This window comes from Pongo abelii, chromosome 3 (assembly GCF_028885655.2).
Source record: "Pongo abelii isolate AG06213 chromosome 3, NHGRI_mPonAbe1-v2.0_pri, whole genome shotgun sequence".
Taxonomy (NCBI): domain Eukaryota; kingdom Metazoa; phylum Chordata; class Mammalia; order Primates; family Hominidae; genus Pongo; species Pongo abelii.
The window spans coordinates 37,979,466-38,002,391 of NC_071988.2; the positions used below are offsets into that span (position 1 = coordinate 37,979,466).

General features: G+C 39.9%; 1 long non-coding RNA gene across 1 annotated transcript in view; it reads right to left on the minus strand.

Moving 5' to 3' along the window:
• Nucleotides 1-371: 371 nt before the first annotated feature.
• LOC112133076 (uncharacterized) overlaps nucleotides 372-22,926 on the minus strand; it is a 28,939-nt gene continuing 6,384 nt past the window's right edge. The window contains exons 2-3 of the long non-coding RNA XR_010139664.1: nucleotides 17,257-17,350; nucleotides 372-451 (exon numbers count right to left, since the gene is read on the minus strand). This is a non-coding gene — a long non-coding RNA (uncharacterized LOC112133076). The remainder of the gene's footprint in view (nucleotides 452-17,256; nucleotides 17,351-22,926) is intronic.

The following is a 22,926-nucleotide window of genomic DNA, read 5'->3' on the forward strand; positions in this document are numbered from 1 at the left end:
ATCTTGCTTAAGAACTTCATCAATTTCAATGTTGACTCTATTCCTCAGAACCCATTCCTTCTCCCTGGCACAGCTGGTGGATCTTTCTTCCATGTTCCTAAGGCCTTTTGTTCACCTTTAAGGTGTCACTCATCTCCCTGTCCTGTGATTACTTTTGTGTCAGCCCAACTAGAACACAGGAACTCCTCAAGGGCAGAAACCATGTCCCAGCACCCAGTGTCTGACAGCTCCCAGCATTTGGTAATACAGAATGTGCTCAAAGCATTTGACAAATCAGTGAATGAAAGAATGGGTAGAGAATGAATGAAGGGAGTTAGAATGAGTGTAGCTCTGGCAATTGGAATGCACCTTGTTCTGAGCAGCTGAATTCTCCAGAAATTCTCCGTACGTGTGTGTGCTCATCTTCAGCACTTCTGCATCCAAGAATACTGGTAATCAGACAAGTTATTCTCTAGAGGTAATCAGAAATGCTTGGTTTAGACTCATTAGTAGGTTACAAAATTAATGTAATAGGTCCTGAAAAGCATTTTTTAAATTAGCTAGAATACAAGAAAACAGAATGCATCCAAATACATAAGGTCAAGTGATTTGGGGACATGTGGCCCAATTTGCCCAGAACACCCTGCTTTATTCTTATTGGCCCAGCATGGTTACTACCTTCAAAATAATAACTTTCCCAGTGTGTACTGTAAATTGGGTGATCACGTTCATTATACATACATTTGTGTATAATGTATATACTGGTTTATGAAGTAAAGCATATTTCTTACAGTGGACAATGGTCAAAACAACTTTGAAATTATGTAAGATAAGGTGAATATAGAAAATAAAAATTAAAAAATTAAAAGTTTGATAAACATTTTTCTTGAGAGACTCAAACTTCTGAGACTCCGGGGAAGCAGCATCAAGGAGAAAAAGCCAGGGAAAAGCAGAGGAAAGAAAAGAAAATTGAAGTATGCCTGGATAGCTTTCTAACCCTCACACTATCCTGTGTGGAAGGCAGAACTGTTCCATCTTACAAATGGGGAATGAAGCTCACCGGGCTTAAATAAGTTGCCCAGGTCTGGTCTATATGCCATCAAGCCACAGTGCCAGCATTGAAATCTACACACAGTGAAAAGTAAAAGCATTTTGTTCTACACATAGCAGGGGAAAGGATTTTTTTCCACTTCTTGGACACCACAATATTTGTAACCACATCAAAATTGAGGAGGGGATAATGGAACATATCTCCCAGTGTCCTATTATGACTTTTGTAATTTAAGAAACATACTTTTATTTTGGAAATATTCTGCATTTGAAAGTAGTTAGCATTTTGATTCAGAGATCAGTTCTTAATTATGGACCAAAAAAGTGGGTAAGTGTTTCAGATTGATGAAATAAGCCTTGCTAGGCAAAAGCAAAGAAAATGAGCAGTTCTGTGCAAAGTGTCACATTAATAAAGAGTTCAGGGTCTGAAGTCAGACAAGCATCGGTCCAAATCTTAACAGCCAGGGGACTGCAGACAGGTTCTCAAATTTCTCTGTGCCTTAGTTTACTCATCTATAAAATGCCCACTACAACAGTACCTACCTCATGGGGTTCTAATAAAGACTAAACAAAAGAATCCACATAAAGCTCTGAACATGTTTCCTGGAATGTGGTAAATGCTTGGTAATGTTGACCACAGTCAAAATAGAAATCAAGATGATTGGAGCCAAAGGTGCTCTCTTCTTACTTTTATTTGTTCTTCCCATTGTCATACACCCCCACCTTTGATGGTCTTCCTCTAGTTGCTCATACATTCCTGCAATAACCCCCACTTGGCCATGACACATTATTTCTTTAAGAGAGTGTTGCACACAATTTGCTAATATTTTGCTAAGGACTTTTACATCTGTGTTTATGAAGTTTTTTTCCCCTTGTAATATCTATCAGATTTCATATCAAGATGACGCTAGCCTCATAAGATGAACTGGGCAGTATTTCATCCTCCTAGTTTCTAAGAGTTTGTAAAACATTGGTATATTTCTTTCTTAAATGTTTGATAGAATTTACAACCGAAGCCATCTGGGCCTCAAGGTTTTTTTGTGGGAGGTTTTTAAACTACATATTTAATTTCTTTACTAAATATAGGGCTATTCTACTTCTTCAGTCACACACGGTATGTTGTATTTTCTAAGGAACTGTCCATTCATCTAGGTTGTTGACTTATTGACATAAAGTTATTCATAATATTCATGTATTTTCCTTGTGGTGTTTGTAGCGTCTGTCCTCCTCTCATTTCTAGTATGATATTTTGTGTCTTCTCCCTTTTTTTCTTAACAAATCTGGCTACAAGTTTATAAACTTTGTTGAAATTTTCCAAGAACCAGCTTCAGGTTTCATTGATTTTCTGTATTATTTTTGTTTTATATTTTATTGATTTCTGCTTTTGTATTTGTTATTTTCTCCCTTCTGTTTTCTTTGGGTTTGTCTTCCGTGTCTTGATTTTTTAAGGCAGTATCTTAGATTGCTAATTTTACACCTTTCTTATTTTCTAATATAAACATTTAATATTTTACATTTCCCTTGAGACACTGCTGTAGCTACATCTACATCCCACACTTTTGATATGTGTTTTCCTTTTTATTCCGTTCAAAATATTTTTTAAGTTCTCTTGTGATTTCTTCTCTGACCCACGTGTTATTTAGTCGTTTATTGCTTAATTCCTAAATATTTGGAGATTTCTCAAATAGCTGTTATTGATTTCTAATTTAATTTCATTATAGGTGGAGGACATACTCTATGATTTCAGTACTTTTAAACTTGTTGGAACTTGTTTATGATTAACATATAGTCTCTTTTTGTTAATGTTCCATGTGAACTTGAAAAGAATGTATTCTGCTGTCATTGGACAGAGTCCAGTTACGTCCAGTTGACTGGTGCTGTCTTCTATATCCTTGCTGATTTTCTGTCTTACTTCTTTATTGATTGCTAAGTGAAGAGTATTGAAATCTGTAACTGTAATTGTGGGGTTTTTTAAATTTTTCCTTTCAGTTCTGTCAGGTTTTGCTACATGTATTTTGAAGCTCTAGTACATTTGGGATTGTCATATCATCCTGATGAATTGACACCTTTATCATTATGAAAAGTTCCTCCTTATTCCTAGTAATATTCCTTTTTATATTGTCTGCTCTAACATAACCAGTCTAGCTTTCTTGTAATTCATGTCTGCATAGTATATCTTTTTCCATCCTTTTAATTCTAACTTTCTGTTCTATAAAGTGGTTTTCTTGTACACATCACATAATAGGATCTTACTTTTCGTAACCAGTCTGACAATCTCTGACTTTTAATTGGAGTGTTTATACCACTTACATTTAACATAATTATCAGTATGGCTGAATTTAAATCTACTATTTGCTATTGGTTTTCTATTAGACTCATCTCTCCTTGTTATTGTTTGTTTCTTTTTTTCTTCTTCTTTTGATTTAATTAGTGCTTTTTAATATTTAATTTTATCTCTATTGCTGGATATATATATGTATATACACAAACACACATATATGTTTAAGTACATCTATAAAACTTATTTTATTTTTCATAATTTTCCTACTTTTTATAATACGCATTTCTAACTCATTATACATATTCAACTAATATTATGCTACTTAATATGTAATGTAAAACTCTTATAGCTACAGGCTTACGATGGTTTGACTTTATGATGGTGGGAAAGCAATACACATTCAGTAGAAATCATACTTTGGATTTTAAATTTTGATCTTTTCCTTGGCTAGCAATATGCAGTGTGATAGTCTCTTGCAATGCTGGGCAGTGGCAGTAAGCCACAGTTGCCAGACAGCCATGCAGTCACGAAGGTAAAAAACAGATACTCTACAGTGTACTGTGTTGCCAGTGTTTTTTGATACTGTGTTTTATGGTTTTGCATCCCGTGGTGTCCCTAAAATGCCAGTTTTGACTTATGATATTTTCTACTTACGATGGGTTTATCAGGATGTAACCCCATCATAAATTAAGGGGCATCTATATAGACTTCCCTTTCTCCCTATCCTGTCCTTAAAGCTGTGGTCAAATATTTTACTTCTATTAATACACATTTGATATATCTCAAAAATACATTGTTACTATTTTTGCTTCATGCAGTCAATTAGCTTTTCAAGAAATTTAAAAATAAGGACACAAAGTCTTTTCTATTTGCCCACATATTTACTACTTCTGAAATAGTGTCTTTCAAGTTTCCATCTGGTATCATTTTGCTTTGGCCTGAATAATTTCCTTTAAACATTTCTTGTTGTATATATCTGCCGACAACAAATTCCCTCAAGTTATGTCTGATAAACTTTATTTCATGTTTGTTTTTGAAGATGTTTTCATTAAATATAGAATTCAAGGCTGCGTTTTTCTTTGAGCACTCTAAAGATGTTATTTCATTGTCTTCAGGCTTGCAAAGTTGGAGATGAAATGAAGTCTGTGATCCTTCCATTGTCTGTTTTGTATATAACGTATATTCTTCTCTGATTGCCTTTAAGATTTTCTGTGCAACACTGGTCTTCGGCAACTTAATTATGTGCCTTTGTTTCTTTATTCATTTTATTTTTGGAGATGGGATCTTGTTATGTTGCCCTAGCTGGTCCCAAACCCTAGGCTCAAACAATATTCCCACCTCAGCCTCTCTAGTACCTGAGACTACAAAAGTGCATGCCACCATACCTAGACCTTAATTTTTTTTGATGAAATTATTTCAGCTCCTGGTTTATTAAGCTTCTTAGATTTATGAAATAGAGTTTTCATCAAATTTTGAAATATTTCAGCTATTATTTCTTCAAATACTTTTTCTGTCCCTTATCCTTTTCTCCATGTATGACAGCCTGCTTGATATTATCCCACAGATCACTGGGTCTCTGTTCACTAATTTTTTTTTTTCAGTTTTTTATTTCTCTCAGTGATTCCTCTTGCATAGGTAACGTTGCTGTATTTGTAGGTTCACTAATCTTTTCTTCTGCATTGCCTAACCTATTAATCCCATCTAGTGAAATTTTCATTTCAGATGTTGTATTTTTTTCATCATGGTTCTTTTTTATCTTTCTTTTTTTTTTGATTATTTTTGTGTTTTCATTTATTTTTATTTTATTTTATTTTATTTTATTTAGAGACAGGGTCTCACTCTGTCACTCAGGCCGGAGCGCAGTGGCACAATCACAGCTCACTACAACCTCAACCTCATGATCCTCCCACCTTAGCCTCCCAAGTAGCTGGGACCACAGGCATGCACCACCACACCCAACTAATTTTTAAATTATCTTTGGTAGAGATGGAGTATCACTTTGTTGCCCAGACTGGTCTTGAACTTCTGAGCTCACGCAATCCTCCCACTCTAACTTCCCAAATTGCTGGGATTATCCGCATGAGCCACCATACCCAACTGTTTTTGTGTTTTCCTTTAAATATTGATACACACTAATAAAATTTGTTGTAACATCCTTGTCTGCTAATTCCATTACCTTGTCACTTCCAGGTCTGTTTCTCTTAACTGATTCTTCTTCTTGTTACAGGTATTTTTTTCTGCTTTTTAGCATATCTAGTGATTTTGTTTGATGCTGGCATTGTTATCATTACATTGTTAAGTGTCTGCATTATGTTGTCTTCCTTTAAATAGTATTGGGCTTTCTTTTGCTAGGCAGTGAAGTTAAGTGCTAATCTTCAAGATCTGTTTTTAAGCTTTACTAGAGAGAGGCTAGGGCTGTGCTGTCCAATAAGGTAGTCACTAGCTACATGTGGCTACTGAAATGCGTCTAATCTGAATTGAGACGTGATAAAGGCATAAAATACACACTGGATTTGGAAGACCTAGTATGAGAATAAGAATGCAAAGTATCTCATTAATAATTTTATACTGATTACATATTGATGACACTTTGGATATACTGTGTTAAGTAAAATATATTACTAAAATTAATTTTATCTATTTCTTTTTACTATATAATATGTGGCATGCATTGTATTTCTACTAGACAGCACTGTTCTAGAACAGAGGTCTGCAAACTACAGCCTACAGGTTAGCCACCTATTTTTGTTAATAAAGTTTTATGGGAACTCAGCCATACCTATTCACTTATCTATTGTCTATGGCTGCCTTTACACTAAAATGGATTAGTTGTGACAGAGAATATATGACCCACAAGCCTAAAATGTTTGCTATCTGAAAATTTAACAAAAAATGTCCACCCCTGGTCCAGAGTACCCTTCACTCCAAGGATAGGTCAGCCCTATTTTCTAACTTGTGATGCCTCCAAGGTCTCCACTGAATGCTTCAGGGCTGAATGAGGACTCCCCTCTGGCTAGTTAGACAAAAAACACTTTCCCATATCATGTGTGCTCTGGGTTTATTCAGCTTACAACCAAAAAGTCTTTTCTTGCCCAGACTTGTAGAGCATCATTCTATATACTTGTATCCTAATACTCAGAAAAATTCAAGAGATTCCTATGCATATTTCTGGAGCTCTTTTTCTGCATAGCTTCCTCCTTCTCAGAACTCTGCCCCAGTACCTCTCACCACCTCAGCCTCCCCAAACTCTGATCTTCATCTCATCAATTCAGCGAGGCTACTAGGATCTGTTCATATCCCTCCTTCCTGGATCTATGGTCTAGAAATTGCTTTCAGACAGAAAACCAGGGCAGTCATTGAATTCACTTTGTTTCTCTTCTCTTAGGGATCACAGTCATATATAGACTGTTGCTCAATGTCCAAAAGCAGTTATTAATTATAATAATTTATAATGGGCAGTTAGGTCAGGCTATTATTATTCCATCATGACTATAAGGTGATGTCCCCTCTACTTATCATTTGATAGGTAGAACTTACTATGTAGTATACTCTGGGTCTTCAGACTTTCCAAAGATTTGGTAAATTTGACTGACTTTTATGGAGCTAGAGAACAAAGTGTAGAACTTTTCCTGCAGTTTGCCTAAATAGTTGATATGCTATATAATCATTGACCACAATTTCTCATGTTCAGGTTATGACAGAGAAGACAAAGAGAACTTGATAGAAGAAGCTGAAAGAAGGGTAGCTTGGAGCTATGCATTTCTGAATCTATTTGTATGTTTATATCAGAGGTAGAAGAAGCATATTTGCAGGCCTAGAAAAGATGACAGAGCAATGGCGTGATCTTGGCTCACTGCAACCTCTGCCTCCCAGGTTCAAGTGATTCTCCTGCCTCAGCCTCCCGAGTAGCTGGGAATACAGGCATGTGCCACCATGCCCGGCTAATTTTGTATTTTCAGTAAAGACGGGGTTTCTCCATGTTGGTCAGGCTGGTCTCAAACTCCCGACCTCAGGTGATCCGCCCACCTCGGCCTCTCAAAGTGCTGAGATTACAGGCGTGAGCCACCGTGCCCGGCCATGATGTACCTCTTTTTAAAGCATGTGAAAAGTTTAGGAAGCAATTATCATTAGCTCCAGATGCTATATTATGTGAAACAAATAGAGCTGTATACCTCCAGGTATTTACAGTGAAAAAAAAAGAACTGATCCAAAATACAGATAAATGATAGAGACAGATAGATGGATATCCCCCAGAAAGTTTGTTTTATATTAGTGGCATTTCTTTATTAAGAGATAGAAACTACAATCAGCCGACAAAACCAAAAAGGAAATTAAAAGTAAAAACAAACAAGTATCTATTTTCTCGCACCTGATTAGAAAAATATTTATTTCATAAAAATGTGAAGAACCCATTTGTTGAAAATAGAATGAGTAGTTATACTTTTAGTCAAGGTGGAGGAGATGGAAGAGAACTGGGAAGAAAATAACATCAAAGATGGGTGTCAAAAATAGAAGATTCAAGAATCATAAAGGGGTAGATTAAAAAAAAGGAGTCAAAAAGAAAAAAGGAGAAGAGAGAGGAAAAAATAAAGAACTTGGGGTGCAACAGTGCCAGGCTTATGTTAGGTGCTCAAGGAAAGTTTATTAGATAGATAATGGATGGATGGATGGATGGATGGATGGATGGATGGATGGATGGACAGACAGTAGGAACAATATAATAGAAGAGAATAAACATGATACCTGAAAGTGAGCATTTGATCTTGTAGAACAGAGAAGAAATCTAATGGAGATAGACAGAATTGTCATGAAGGGTTTTGTAGGATGGTAATTTGTAACTATTTTAAGTGCAAATAAGTTTTCCCCCAGTTAATTCATGATTGAAACTTCATCTCAAAGGTCAACTTTCTGAAAGAGACCTTGAGCATCAGTCTAGATTAATTCACCTGTTTTATTCGTCTTCTGGTACCATGTATTTTTCCTTTATAACTCTTATTACAGTTTTGAAAAATGTTTTGGTAACTATTTGTTGAATATCTGTTCTCCCACTAGAATGTAGGCTCCATGAGGGAATGAGCTATGCCTTCATTGCTACCCCCTTGTCATCAGGGTCTGGAATAAAGTCTGGCCCAAATTTACCTCCCAATAAATATTTGTTGAGTAAAGTGTAAGTAAGTGCATGAATTCATGAATGAAGGAGGGTGGTACTTGTGGAAGTGCAGAGCTGTGAGACCTACCCAGCCCCATGAGGACTGAGCCTGTTCATCCAAGGAGTGGCTTTAGTGCAATAGAAAATGCCCTGGAATTAGAGCCAGGAAGCTTCACATCTGCCTCTGCTATTTACTTACTGTATTAACTAAGACAAGATAATTTATCTCAGCTTCTGTTTTCTGATCTCTTAAATGAGGATTATACACCTCACATGGTTATTATGAAACTTGGATGAATAAAGTGTTCAAACCAGGTGTGGTGGCGCATGCCTGTAGTCCCAGCTACTCGAGAGGCTGAGACAGGGGTATCACTTGAGCCCAGGAGGTCAAGGCTGCAGTGAGCTATGATTGCACCATTGCACTCCAGCCTGAACAACAGAGTAAGAACCCATCTCTAAAAAAATAAATAAATAAAAAATAAAAATAAAAAAGTGCTTAGAACTTCTCCAGTGTTTTCTCCCAAGAACCCTTCTGGAAAAAGTGGGCATTCACATCTGTGTTGAACTCAAGGTACACTAAAAACAAAAGCAACTTCCTTGAAACAGATTTTAGCTAAAAAGTTCATGCAAATGTTTCATTTTATACCATAATATATATCTACATTGTCTCAATGTTGAAATTATGTTTTAAATTATTCATCAGTTAATTTAGATTTTATTTCATAAAATAATGGAATAAAATGGATGTTTATGGTACACGCACCATGTTATCCTCTGCTTTTCCATATTTTTGAGAAACATGGATTGATGTAAAATGACCTGCTACATGGTGGGCAGGACCTCTGTAAGTGTTTGCTGAATCCAAATCTGCCCACCAGAGTTGCTGCAGGGTTGAATCAAAAGCAAAGTTGATGATGCAAAGAGGATTTCTCCCACAGGAGGAGTGACCAGGCAGGCTGCTAATCTGGAGATAAATCAAAAGATACAGGTCAAAAATGACCTATAAACTTATTTGAATCTAGATAATCAAAAGGAAATGATCAGTACTATATAAAAGTAGGCTATATGTAAAATGATTATATATTTATCATAAATTATTTAGAATTATCATTATAAATTTGTATAATAATGTTTTATTATATATAAAAATGTTATTATATAATATACTGGACTGTCTACAGAGAAAAAAAGATACTTAATTGTAAAGATTACTCCTGGCCAGGTGTGTGGCTCATGCCTGTAATCCCAGCACTTTGGGAGGCCAAGGCGGGCAGATCACTTGAAGTCAAGAGATGAAGACCAGCCTGGTCAACATGGCAAAACCCCGTCTCTACTAAAAATACAAAAATAAATTAGCCAGACATGGTAGTGTGCACCTGTAATTCCAGCTACTTGGGAGGCTGAGGCAGGAGAATCACTTGAACCTGGGAGGTGGCAGTTGCAGTGAGCTGAGATTGTGCCACTGCACTCCAGCCTGGACGACAGAGTGAGACTCTGTCTCAAAACAAAAACAAAAACAACAAGAACAAAAAACTCCTATCTTTGGTTTTATTCTTAGAACCTAATGTAAAACAAACAAACAAACCTTCCCCACCCCCAGCTCTATTTTAACATCCAGACTTTGGTCTGCTCTGAATCTGAATTCGCCATGAATTCAGCTACACATTTAGCTGTAGCTCAATTTCTATTTCCAAGGCTTTGACTCAATGAAAGCATTAAACATACTATCACAAAAGCAAACTTCCCTATGAACAAACGTGGTCTGCCCTCAGTTTCCTCACTGTAAAGTGGAGATAACAACACCTATCTCACAGGTTGGTTACAAGCATTCAATGAAATGACGCACACGAACGTGCCTGGTACAGTGCCTGCCACATTGCAAACAACCACCCAACTTCTAGGGGTTTATTCACTGCTCTATCACCAATTTCCACTTGTTACAGGCAGAACTGTGTCCCTAGCCACAATTCATGTTGAAGTCCTAACCCTTCATATCCAAGAATATGACTGCATTTGGGTTGTGTTTGTTTGCTTGTTTTTTGAGACAAGGTCTCACTCCATCACCCAGGGTGGAGTGCAGTGGTGTGATCACAGCTCACTGCAGCCTCGACTTTCCAGTTTCAGATGATCCTTCCACCTCAGCCTCCTGGGTAGCTGGGACTACAGGCACACGCCACCACACCTGCCTAGTTTTTTGTAGAGATGGAGTTTCGCCACATTGCCCAAGCTGGTCTCAACCTCCCAGGCTCAAGCAATCCTCCCACCTCAGCCTCCCAAGAAGCTGGGACTACAGGCACACACCACCATGCTTGGCTAATTTTTGTATTTTTTGTAGAGACAAGGTCTTGCCATGTTGCCCAGGCTGGTCTCAAACTCCCAGGCTCAAGTGATCCACCCATCTAAGCCTCTCAAAGTGCTGGGATTACAGGTGTGAGACACCATGCCCAGCCCAATGTGACCGTATTTGGAGATAGGGTCTTTACAGAAGTAATTAAGTTCAAATGAGGTCATTAGAGTAGGTCCTAATGTAATATGACCGATGTTCTTTAAGAGAAAATCTGGATGCAGACAGAGGGAAGACAATGTGAAGACAAAGGGAGAAGAGGGCCATCTACAAGTCAACAAGAAGTCTGGAGCAGATCCTTCCCACACAGCTGCCCTGAAGAAACCAGCCCTGCCAACACTACCTTGATCATAAACTTCCAGCCTACAGAACTGTAGGAAAATAAACATCTGTTGTTTAAGCCACCCAGCTATGGCAGCCCTAGCAAACTAACATACCACTAGAATAAAAGCTCCATGAGGGCAAGTGTTTTTCTTTTTGCTCTATACTGTACCCTAAGTACCTAGAATACAGCCTGGCCCATAGTAAGCACCTAATAAATAATTGTTGACCTATTCCATAAATGTCCAATCCTGAGCCTGGCACAGATATTTAGCAAATATTTGAAGACTGGATCAATGATTCTATTTCTAAATACCAAATTAGAACACAGTCTGAAAAAAATATATATTACCTGATTTTTAAATATATATATATAAGCTTTGTTAAACTTTAAATATTGTCACACTTAAATCACCTTAATTGGAAAGGACAAAATGTCACGAAATCCATGCTGGTCTTGGAAAATCCAATTTTGGTAGAGTACGTCCTTAATTGTTTAACATCCAAACTCCTTGGCCTAAATTTAAGCACTGCAGAGCTCTCTCTCTCTTGCCAATCTAACCTCATTTCCCCAAGTCCCCCACAGGATCCATCTGCTGAAACCACACTGGTCTCTGCATCACTTCCAGAAATACCATCCTGCTAGGCTCAGCTCAAACCCCTCTTCTCACATGAAGCCTTTTTCACCCTCTGAAGCCAAAGTAATAAAGTAATACCACTTTCTTTAGGGACTTTTTTTTTTTTTTTAATGTATCACTTACTTCCTCATACCATTAGTTATCTTTGTGTGAGTTTATCTGGTTTCCATTCTAGGTTAAAAACTCTTTGAGGACAGGAACTTTTAAAAACACTTAATTCTACCCTATCTAGGTTGGAATCCAGCAAATATTATAAAGAGATTTTAATTAAATCACTGGAAAACACACAGTCAGCATTTACACCTAACCCCAGCATTGAAAGCACAGAGAGCCAGAGAAGGCACTGGCAAATCCAAGTCTCTTAACATTAACAACTTGAGCACAAGTTCTACTCAAAGTGGGAAATAGAGAAGAACTGCAACAACATAGTTCAAAGTGATGCTGTTGCTTCTGAAAGGTATCGCTTTACTGTTAACACCAGTATAATAAATATCCATCATGCCCTACGTTTGAATAATATCTATTTGATTAATGCTGGGCATTTCCTTCCCAAGGCTTCATACTATTCCTCTTGCTACTTGTTCTTTTTCTTGTTTTTGAGACTGGTTCTTACTCTCTTGCCCAGGCTGGAATGCAGTGGCACAGTCATGGTTCACTGCAGCCTCAACCTCTCAGGCTCAAGGGATCCTCCCACTTCGGCCTCCTGAGTAGCTAGGACTACAGGCACGCACCACCACACCCGGCTAATTTTTCTATTTTTTGTAGAGACAGGGTTTCACTATGTTGCCCAGGCTGGTCTTGAACACCTGGGCTCAAGCGATTCTCCCGCCTCTGCTTCCCAAAGTGCTGGTATTACAGGTGTGAGCCAACTTGCCTGGCCCCCCTCTTGCTGTTTTTTTGATTAAGTAGGCATTTGCCTCAGATAACCAGATCAGCAGCAGGACCAAGAAATACATTTCAGCTGTTTTGTGGGCTTTGGCAAACAGTTAATGTGTGTTTGTGCAATCACAGGTAGAAGAAATACCATAAAGAATTAATTACTTTTTTAAAAAATATCTGATTCTTCTGATTCACTTGATATGAAACATGAGCCAATGTCAAACAAATTCTTTTCTCTTGGCCAGGCACAGTGGCTCACGCCTGTAATCCCAGCACTTTGGGAGGCCGAGGCAGCTCAAGAGTTCGGAGACCAGCCTGGGCACCACGGTGAAAATACAAAAAATTAGCCAGTCATGGTGGCATGTGCCTGTAGTCCCAACTACCTGGAAGGCTGAGGTGGGAGGATCACTTGAGCCTGGGTGGTCAAGGCTGCAGTGAGCTGAGATTGTGCCACTGTACTCCAGCCTGGGTGACAGAGGGAGACCCTGTCTCCAAAAAAAAAAAAAAAAAATTCTTTTCTCTAATTTAATGGGAAAAAGGAGTGTAATATTCCTCAAGTGGCTTTCTAGCTGCTTGATCCCATCTTCATATGACCTTTAAAAATCTTGTTGCTATATTTCTTTTCATATAATTGCATCCAAGCAATATGATAAATAAAGGTAGTTAGGGTGAGGCAGGAGAGTGGTTCCTAACCTCACACATAAGCACGAATGTCAGTCCTTGGCTATTTCAGTAAGCATTCCTCATTTAACCCCCAGTCTAATATTTTTATGTGATATAACAGTGATACTAGAGGAGGGCAGGGAAGCGTAGGGAAGGGAAGGGTGTGGTCTCCCTGGCTAGAGCTCCACCGTGAGCCTGTGCCCACGGACCTATGTGAGGACAGGCATTTCTGTTTTCCTGCCTAAATGTTGCATTTCCCAAGACCACTCCGGCCTGCCATGCCCCCATCCTGTGCCTATAAAAACCCTGAGACCCTAGCAGGCAGAGACACAGGCGGGTGGACGTTAAGAGGAACACATCAGCGGAAGAACACAAGCAGAGGAACGCACTGGCATAAGAGTACACCGACAGACACTGGCAGGCCATCAACCGGAGGAACGACACAGTTTGGCCAGAGTGGTCGGAGGAGGGCCCAGGCTGCTGAGTGGCTGGACTCCAGGGGAAAACCACCTTCTCACTCTATCCCCCTTCTGGCTCCCCTACCTGCCGAGAGCTATTTTAACTCAATAAAATCTTGCACTCAGGCCGGGCGTGGTGGCTCACACCTGTAATCTCAGCACTTTGGGAGGCTGAGGCAGGTAGATCACTTGAGATCAGGAGTTCGAGACCAGCCTGGCCAACCTGGTAAAACTCATCTCTACCAAAAATACAAAAATTAGCTGGGTGTGGTGGCACATGCCTGTAGTCCCAACTATTTGGGAGGCTGAGGCAGGAGAATCACTTAAACCCAGGAGGCAGAGGTTGCAGTGAGCCAAGATGGTGCCACTGCACTCCAGCCTGGGCAACAGAGTGAGACTCTGTCTCAAAACAAAAAACAAAAAACCTTGCACTCATTCTCCAAGCCCATGTGTGATCCAATTTTTCTAGTACACCAAGACAAGAAACCCCAAGATGCAGAAAGTCCTCTGTCCTTGCAATAAAGCAGGGGGTCTCATTGAGCTGACTGACACAAGCCACCTACGGATGGCTAAACTAAAAGAGCACATGGTAACACACGACCACTGGGGCTTCAGGAGTGGTAAACATTCACCCCTAGACACTGCCATGGGGTTGGAGTCCACACTCCCCATGACCTGCCCATCTGCCTGTTCCCCCTAGGGTTTTTTTTTGTTTTTTTTTTTTCTTGAGACAGTCTTGCTTTGTTGCCAAGGCTGCAGTGCAGTGGTGTGATCTCAGCTCACTGCAACCTCCGCCTCCCAGGTTCAGGCAATTCTCCTGCCTCAGCTTCCTGAGTAGCTGGGATACAGGCGTGTGCCACCACGCCCAGCTAGTTTTGGTATTTATAGTAGAGACAGGGTTTCACCATCTTGGCCAGGCTGGTCTCAAGCTCCTGACCTCAAGCGTTCTGCCCAGCTCAGCCTCCCAAAGTGCTGGGATTACAGGCATGAGCTACCGCGCCCAGCCACCCCTAGGGGTTTTGAGCAGCAGGGCACCGAAGAAGAGAGTCCAAGCCATACCCCATCGCATGCCCTGCAAAGGGGACAAGAGAATTTTTCTCGTTTCAAAAGGACATCCATTTTTATGTGATATAACAGGACATTTTATATGAAACTCTTAATTATAATACTTTAAATATAATGTAATTATTAAATATTATAATTAAATTTAATTATATTTAATATTTTCCTTGAGAAATGGCTTTAAATTATACTATTTTGAGTAAAGTTTATACTTTCAAGAATATAACAGAGGTACTAAAGCAAGTGATAAGCCATAAGGTATAAGATATAAAAATACAAATCAATACTAAATAAATAATAGTATAAGCATCCTATTTATGGAGAAATAAATTCAAATTTTAAAAGTCATATATATGTCCAGGCACAGTGGCTCACGCCTATAATCCCAGCACTTTGGGAGGCCAAGGCAGGTGGATCATGAGGTCAGGAGTTCGAGATCAGCCTGGCCAACATGGTGAAACCCCGTCTCTACTAAAAATACAAAAATTAGCCAGACGCGACGGCAGGCACCTGTAATCCCAGCTACTTGGGAGGCTGAGGCAGGAGAATCGCTTGAACCCAGGCAGCAGAGGTTACAGTGAGCCGAGATTGCGCCACTTCACTCCAGCCTGGGTGACAGTGAGACTCTGTCTCAAAAAAAAAAAAAAAGAAAAGAATAAGAAAAGTTATTTTTAAGGCCAAGGATATTAGTTGTTAGAATAATATAGAACTGTCTGTTAAGTATAAAAATTGTAACAGAAACTATAAACAAGACAAAGCCCTTGCTCTAAGTAGCTTATAAACAACTACAAGAGTTCAAGCAAACTAGAAATGTATTTGGGTTTGTTTTTGTTTTTGTTTTTGAAACAGTCTTGCTCTCTCACCTAGGCTGGAGTGCAGTGGCGCGATCTCAGCTCACTGCAACAATGATTCTCCTGCCTCAGCCTCCTGAGTAGCTGGGAACACAGGCATGTGTCACTGCACCCGGCTAATTTTTGTATTTTTACTAGAGACAGGGTTTCACCATGTTGGCCAGAGTAGTCTCGAACTGCTGACCTTAAGTGATCCGCCCCCTGCTCGGCTTCCCAAAGTGCTGGGATCACAGGTGTGTGCCACTGCACCCAGCTAATTTTTGTATTTTTAGTAGAGACAGGATTTCGCCATGTTGGCCAGGCTGGTCTCCACCTCCTGGCCTCCAATGATCCACCTGCCTCAGCCTCCCAAAGTGCTGGCATTATAGGCGTGGCCACCTCGCCCAGCTGCTAACTAGAAATGTGAACTGCACAGAGTGGTGGCAGTGGTCATAATTCTAGAGTATAAAAACAATTTAAAAATTTTTTTGGAGAATTTGTTTTTCAGATTTGAAAAGAAAAGGTGAATGATACACATATCTGTTTAAAACAATGATACAAGAAAGGTTTTCTTTAAAATAGGCTAAAAACTTTTGCCTTCCTTTACTAATTTCTAAAGATGATGGAACAGAAAGACCGTCATCTGGGCCAGGCGCGGTGGCTCATGCCTGTAATCCCAGCACTTTGGGAGACCGAGGTGGGCAGATCACTTGAGGTCAGGAGTTTGAGACCAGCCTGGCCAACATGGTAAAATCACCATCTCTACTAAAAATACAAAAATCAGCTGGGCATGGTGGCGTACACTTATAATCCCAGCTACTTGGGAGGCTTAGGCAGGAGAATAGCTTGAACTCGGGAGGCAGAAGTTGCAGTGAGCCTAGATCACACCACTGTACTCCAGCCTGGGAGACAGAGCAAGACTCCGTATGAAAGAAAGAGAGAAAGAGAAAAAAGGAGAGAGAGAGACAGAAATTAAGACTGTTATCTGGAATTGAAATAATAACATAATCAACAGTGTTGGCAGGGTGCAGTGGCTCACACCTGTAATCCCAACACTTTAGGAGGCCAAGGCAGGTGGATCATGAGGTGAGGGGTTCGAGACCAGACTGGCCAACATGTGAAACCCTGTCTCTACTAAAAATACAAAAATTAGCCGGGTGTGGTGGTGGACCCCTGTAATCCCATCTACTCGGGAGGCTGAGGCAGGAGAATTGCCTGAACCTGGGAGGTGGAGGTTGCAGTGAGCCAAGATCTTAGACACAGCAATTGCTGTGTCTGAATTATACAATGCATCTTTGTCAGTCATCTGTACCAAATGGTTTAGATTCAATTAACTGGGTTTTTTTTTTGGGGGGGCGTTGTTGTCTGTTTGTTTGTTTGTATCTAAGGGTACTTCTGCAGGTACAGAAGAAAGTTAAAGGAAATACATTAATAAATGTGACTAATTTTGTCATTATCCAAACTACACTACTCATTTGATAACTACCACCTAATGAAAATTGAAAAGTCCTGAGGACTGGACTTTAGACAGGTACTTTCAAATGCATCACAATTGGGAACACCTTGAGATACGCGGTTTGAGAAAGTAAGCTGATATCCTACCAAGAGTATCCCTCCTGGGAGGCGGTGATAAATGCTCCTCAAGACTTCTCCTGTTTCCTCCTGAATCTTGGGAATTCCTTTAAGATGCCTTCATCTTCATAGTACCAAATGAAAGAAAATCAGTTGCATTTGAAACAATTTGCCACATAAGAAAATAAACAAACATGGAAAAGGAGACACATTCGTGTGAATCTGAGGGGAAATCTTATTTTTCAGATATTGATGAAATAGCAAAAGAAACAAGATATTCATATGAGTTTAGAATGCCGTCATCCATTTCTGCTTCTTTTGAATCCATTTCCCTTATCTTTAGTGCAGAAAAGGAAACTGATTAGATCTATTACTGTGTAGCAAAAGTTGTACTCAAATTTTGAAAGTGTTTCCCTCCTTTTTAAAAAACTAAATGTTTCTCTTTTTTAGAAAGTGAATTTTCTCTATTGTGAAGATACCATGACTACTAGGCAGAATTACATATTTAGTTGTGCTAGAGCACTGATGACTTCTTTTATGATGATATTTTTTAAAATGTTTAAATATTTCTCATAAACCTGCGAAACTTAAGTGCTAAACTCTATAATGTTTCATAGTTAATAGACCCATTTGCAACAGCAATGAGAAAAATTTTAATGTAAGTCCAGACACTTCACATAAAATTATTGACTGGCTGGGCTGTGCACAGTGGCTCACGCCTGTAATCCCAGCACTTTGGGAGGCCGAGGCAGGCAGATCACGAGGTCAGGAGATCAAGACCATCCTAGCTAACACGGTGAAAACCCATCTCTATTAAAAATACAAAAAAATAGCCAGGCGTGATGGCACGCGCCTACAGCCCCAGCTACTAGGGAGGCCGAAGCAAGAGAATCTGTTGAACCCAGGAGGCGGAGGTTGCAGTGAGCCAACATCGTACCACTACACTCAGCCTGGGTGTCAGAGCAAGACTCTGTCTCAAAAAACAAACAAAAATTATTGACTGGCTAAAATATTCTGGAAAATCTAATAAACTAAACATCATATTGATGTGAGCATGAACACACTATATATTGTAGATTTCTTGTTCCTATCATAAGCAAGTAACTTTAAGGGCAAAGCACACCAAAAAAAAAAAAGCCTTTTACATAATTCAAAGTTGTCCATACTTTCTTTTATCCTCTTCCGTTCTTTTTTTTAATTTTTTATTTTTTTAAAATTTTTATTTATTTATTTTTTGTTATACTTTAAGTTCTAGGGTACATGTGCACAACGTGCAGGTTTGTTACATATGTATACATGTGCCATGTTGGTGTGCTGCACCCATTAACTCGTCATTTACATTAGGTATATAACAGTATCTTCAAGACAAGGGGAGGAAGGGAAGACACACTGCAATATATAGCTAGACATATTTTAAAGATATTCACGATAGAAGAAAGCACAAATTAATGAATAAACAATTGGATAGATGACGTGCCTTGTTTGATGTGAGAACACTTAATAAAAGGTTAAAATTAATGAGCTAAGGGAAGAAAACATGGCTAAAAGGGCTGGTAGCTCTGTAAGGGTGGGGACAGGGCGGGGAACAGAGTCAGGGAGACAAACAGGATGCTGGGAGGTGAGAAATAAGGGTGGGGAGTAGTGGGCAATCTCAAGAGGAACTAACAAGGCCGTTGCTTATAGTTACCCAGAAAAGCTTATGAACAATAACAGACAAGCAGATGCAGCTCAGAAAGAAACAGAGGAGCAGCTAGAAGCCCCTCCTGCTGAGACAACGCACCAGACACGTTAATGGTGTTTGGGGGCTGCAGGTCATCTCTCACATACTCACATCCACAACTGCTGACACCTCTGTTTCCCGTCAAATCAACAGATCCTGGCAAAAGACCCCCAGAGAGGATGAATGGACCTTGATCCAGGAGTTTTAATACATTCCTATCTCTTCAGAAATAGGAACTTCGACTCTACTCATTGTAGTTTGCTGGCTTTTCTATTTTTGGTTTTGTTTTTGTTTTGTTTTGTTTTTTGTGTTTGTTTTTAGCTTTTCCTCTTTGGAAAGGTTTGCCAATTAAATACTGTACGTGTTATTTTGAGGAAGAAATTCCAGTTCCAAGAACCAGCACAGGTCCAACTATCCAAGCAATCTTTAAAAAGCCAAAGAGTCAGCCGAGTGCAGTGGCTCATGCCTGCAATCCCAGAACTTTGGGAGGCCGAGGCAGGCGGATCACAAGGTCAGGAGTTGGAGACCAGCCTGGTTAACATAGTGAAACCCTGTCTCTAATAAAAATACAAAAACTAGCCGGGTGTGGTGGGACATGCCCGTAATCCCAGCTATTCGGGAGGCTGAGGCAGGAGAATCACTTGAAGCCAGGAGGCGGAGGTTGCAGTGAGCCGAGATCATGCCACTGCACTCCAGCCTGGGCAACAGAGCTAGACTTCGTCTCAAAAAAAAAAAAAAAAAAAGCCACAGTCAATAAAAGACGTTTGCCTTCTCTCACTGCCCTTGATTCCTAGAGCCTCCCTCTTCACAGCCTCCTGCCCCCCTAGACTCAGCCCCCTTCAAAATCCCAAGCAAAGGACTGCACCTCTGGCTCTGAGGTGCTTTCAAAGGGCCAACTTGCAAAATTGTGCTTCAGATCCGACACTTAATCACACACAACTTGCCCGTTTCTTTCTTTCTTAGCGTTTTTTTTTTTTTTTTTTTTTTTTTGAGACAGAGTGACTCTGTCACCCAGGCTGGTGTGCAGTGGCACAATCTCGGCTCACTGCAAAGTCGCCTCCCAGGTTCAAGCGATTCTTCTCCCTCAGCCTCCAGAGTAGCTGGGATTACAGACACGTGCCACGACGCCCAGCTAAATTTTTGTATTTTTAGTAGAGACAGGGTTTCCCCATGTTAGCCAGGCTGGTCTCGAATTCCTGACCTCAAGCGATCCACCACCTCAGCCTCCCAAAATGCTGGGATTACAGGCGTGAGCCACCATGCCTGGCATTTTAGCTATTTTTTAAAACACACTTGTTTCTTATTACAAACGGAATACATGCTCATTAAGGAAAAAAACACAGAATATTGAAAGGCAAAGAAAAAATATCCCCCCTACTCCTATCAATTGGATATGAGTATTAATATCATTTTAATGTTTTTGTGTAATAGCAAATCTTTTTTAATTGCCAGGGTGATGAAGAACTCTCCACTGTTCATGTGGGAGAACCATGTGTTTAATTTTTTCTAGGACAGATCAGCAAAACTTTCAAAGCATTTGTGAATGCAGAATGGCTTGCTGGGTTGGGAGACCAAGGAATAAAAGGCTGAAGTCCTCTTCCCAGCCAAGTACCAGGGAAGCCTGTGCAACTGAGCTTTTACATGGAGGGAAATGCTTCAAACTTCAGGGTTTTGGAAGTGTGGGCATGCAATGCACTTGGAATGAGCAGAAAAGAAAAGGTGGCAAGACCACTTCCCTAGAGCACAGTGTACACACTGCCTCTTTGCTGGCTTAGTCACTAAGGTAGAAAAATGCTCACACGTGCACATGTACATGTGCATGTGTGTACAGGGTGATAGAGTGAGAGATGACATGTGTATATATACATGAATAGATGTATGCACCCTTTGCTTGCTGCCTTCTTCTCTGCACTGTTGGAGCTTTACATTGACATTAAACTTCATGTCATTTTTATATGCTATCATGCCACTCACCTGCTTAAAAACCTTCTGTGGTTTCCCGATGTCAAATTCCAATTTTCTCCACAACATGGCCTTGGCTGACCTCTCCTGCCTTATCTCACTCCACTCCTAAGTGACCCAGGTTCCTGTTGGACCCTTTGCCTCCATGCCCTTTCCAGATCCTAAAATGTGATTGCTAGCCCCTTCTGCAGCCATGAGTTCTAACACAGATATCACCTCCTCCATGAAGATTTTGAGGATTTCCTGACCAGATATGATTTCTTTTGCAAGACTGTAAGCTCCTTGAAGACAACCAAACCACACATTACTACTCATATTTTGGACAAATAAATTTACCTTTTTGTCCATTTTACTCTCATATCATTGCCCTTTTCTAGATTTTATTCATTATATTCTTGGCCAGGCACAGTGGCTCACACCTGTAATCCCAGCACTTTGGGAGGCCAAGACAGGAGCATCACTTGAGATCAGGAGTTCAAGACCAGCCTGGGCAACATGGTGAAACCCCGTCTCTACTAAAAATACAGAAATTAGCTGAGGGTGGCACACACCTATAATCCCAGCTACTTGGGAGGCTGAGGCAGGAGAATCGCTGGAACCCAGGAGGCAGAGGTTGTTGCAGTGAGTTGAGATTACGCCACTGCACTCCAGCCTGGGTAACAGAATGAGACTCTGTCTCAAAAATAAAATAAAATTAAATTAAATAAATTTTATTCATTATATTATTATTTCTGCATTGTGTAATAATTAAGCAGAATAATACATATATTCTAATTCCTTGAATGCAGGGATTATGTCATGCATATTTCTTGCACTATCACCCCCACCGAGACCTACGGTAAATGCTCAAGCAATACTAACTGAAGTAGATTAAATTCAAGATTTAAATGCCAATAATTATTCCTTAATATAGAGGAGAGGGCTGGAAAAATAAATAGTCCACCTTACTCCAAAATAGTTGAAAAACAGCCTCATTCCAAAACAAGGGAGGTAGTTTTTCTTACTTTGTGGGTCTCCCATTCTTTACTTACTCTGACTACCAGCACAGGAAAAATCTAGGTAGTCTCCAACTCAGCAAGAAGTTGCAGTCTCTTTGTATGTGTAGGACATTGATTTGGAAATTATAAATCATTTCCCTTTGAAGTCATAGTATAAATAATGTTTTAAGGTCTCTGACAGGTCTCCAAAAGTTGATTGAAACTCTCAATAAAGCAGAAATAATATATTTTCAATAAAAAGTAGAAAATAAAACTACTGACATATTTTACTTGCAAAATAACCAATAAACAATGAAATACATTGTTTTGTTTTGTTTTTTTTCTTTTTGAGATGGAGTCTTGCTCTGTCGCCCCGGCTGGAGTGCAGTGACATGATCTCGGCTCACTGCAAGCTCCACCTCCCGGGTTCAAGCGATTCTTCTGCCTCAGCCTCCAGAGTAGCTGGGATTACAGGCGCATGCCACAGCGCCCGGCTAATGCTTGTATTTTTAGTAGAGACGGGGTTTCATCATGTTGGCCAGGCTGGTCTCAAACTCCTGACCTCAGATGATCTGTCTGCCTCAGCCTCCCAAAGTGCTGGGACTACAGGCGTGAGCCACCGCACCCAGCCCAAGTGATTATTTTTAATCTGAATAATCATGATTCAAGGAAAGCAGATTTAACTATAGAAAAAGGAGGATATCTTCTAACCATTCTCTCCTGGTGGCTATCATCCATGTTTCTCGGAGGCTTTTTTTTTTTTTTTTTTGTGGAATTAAGACATGACTTGAGGGCCTAAGTCTTACTCTGGCCATAGCTCTGAGTAATTTCAGGATCCACAAGGAACCATGTTTAACACCCCAGTCATTCTTTTTCCTCGTCTCTTCATCTTCAGGAATCTTCTCCACTCCTTTCTAGTTCTCCCACTTCCATAGGCACTCCCTGGACCACACCATCCCCTAGGACTACTTCACCTCTAAATACTAAACTTACAGGTAGGTCCCCATTCTCTGACAACTCACCTCCTAACCTTCCAGGTCA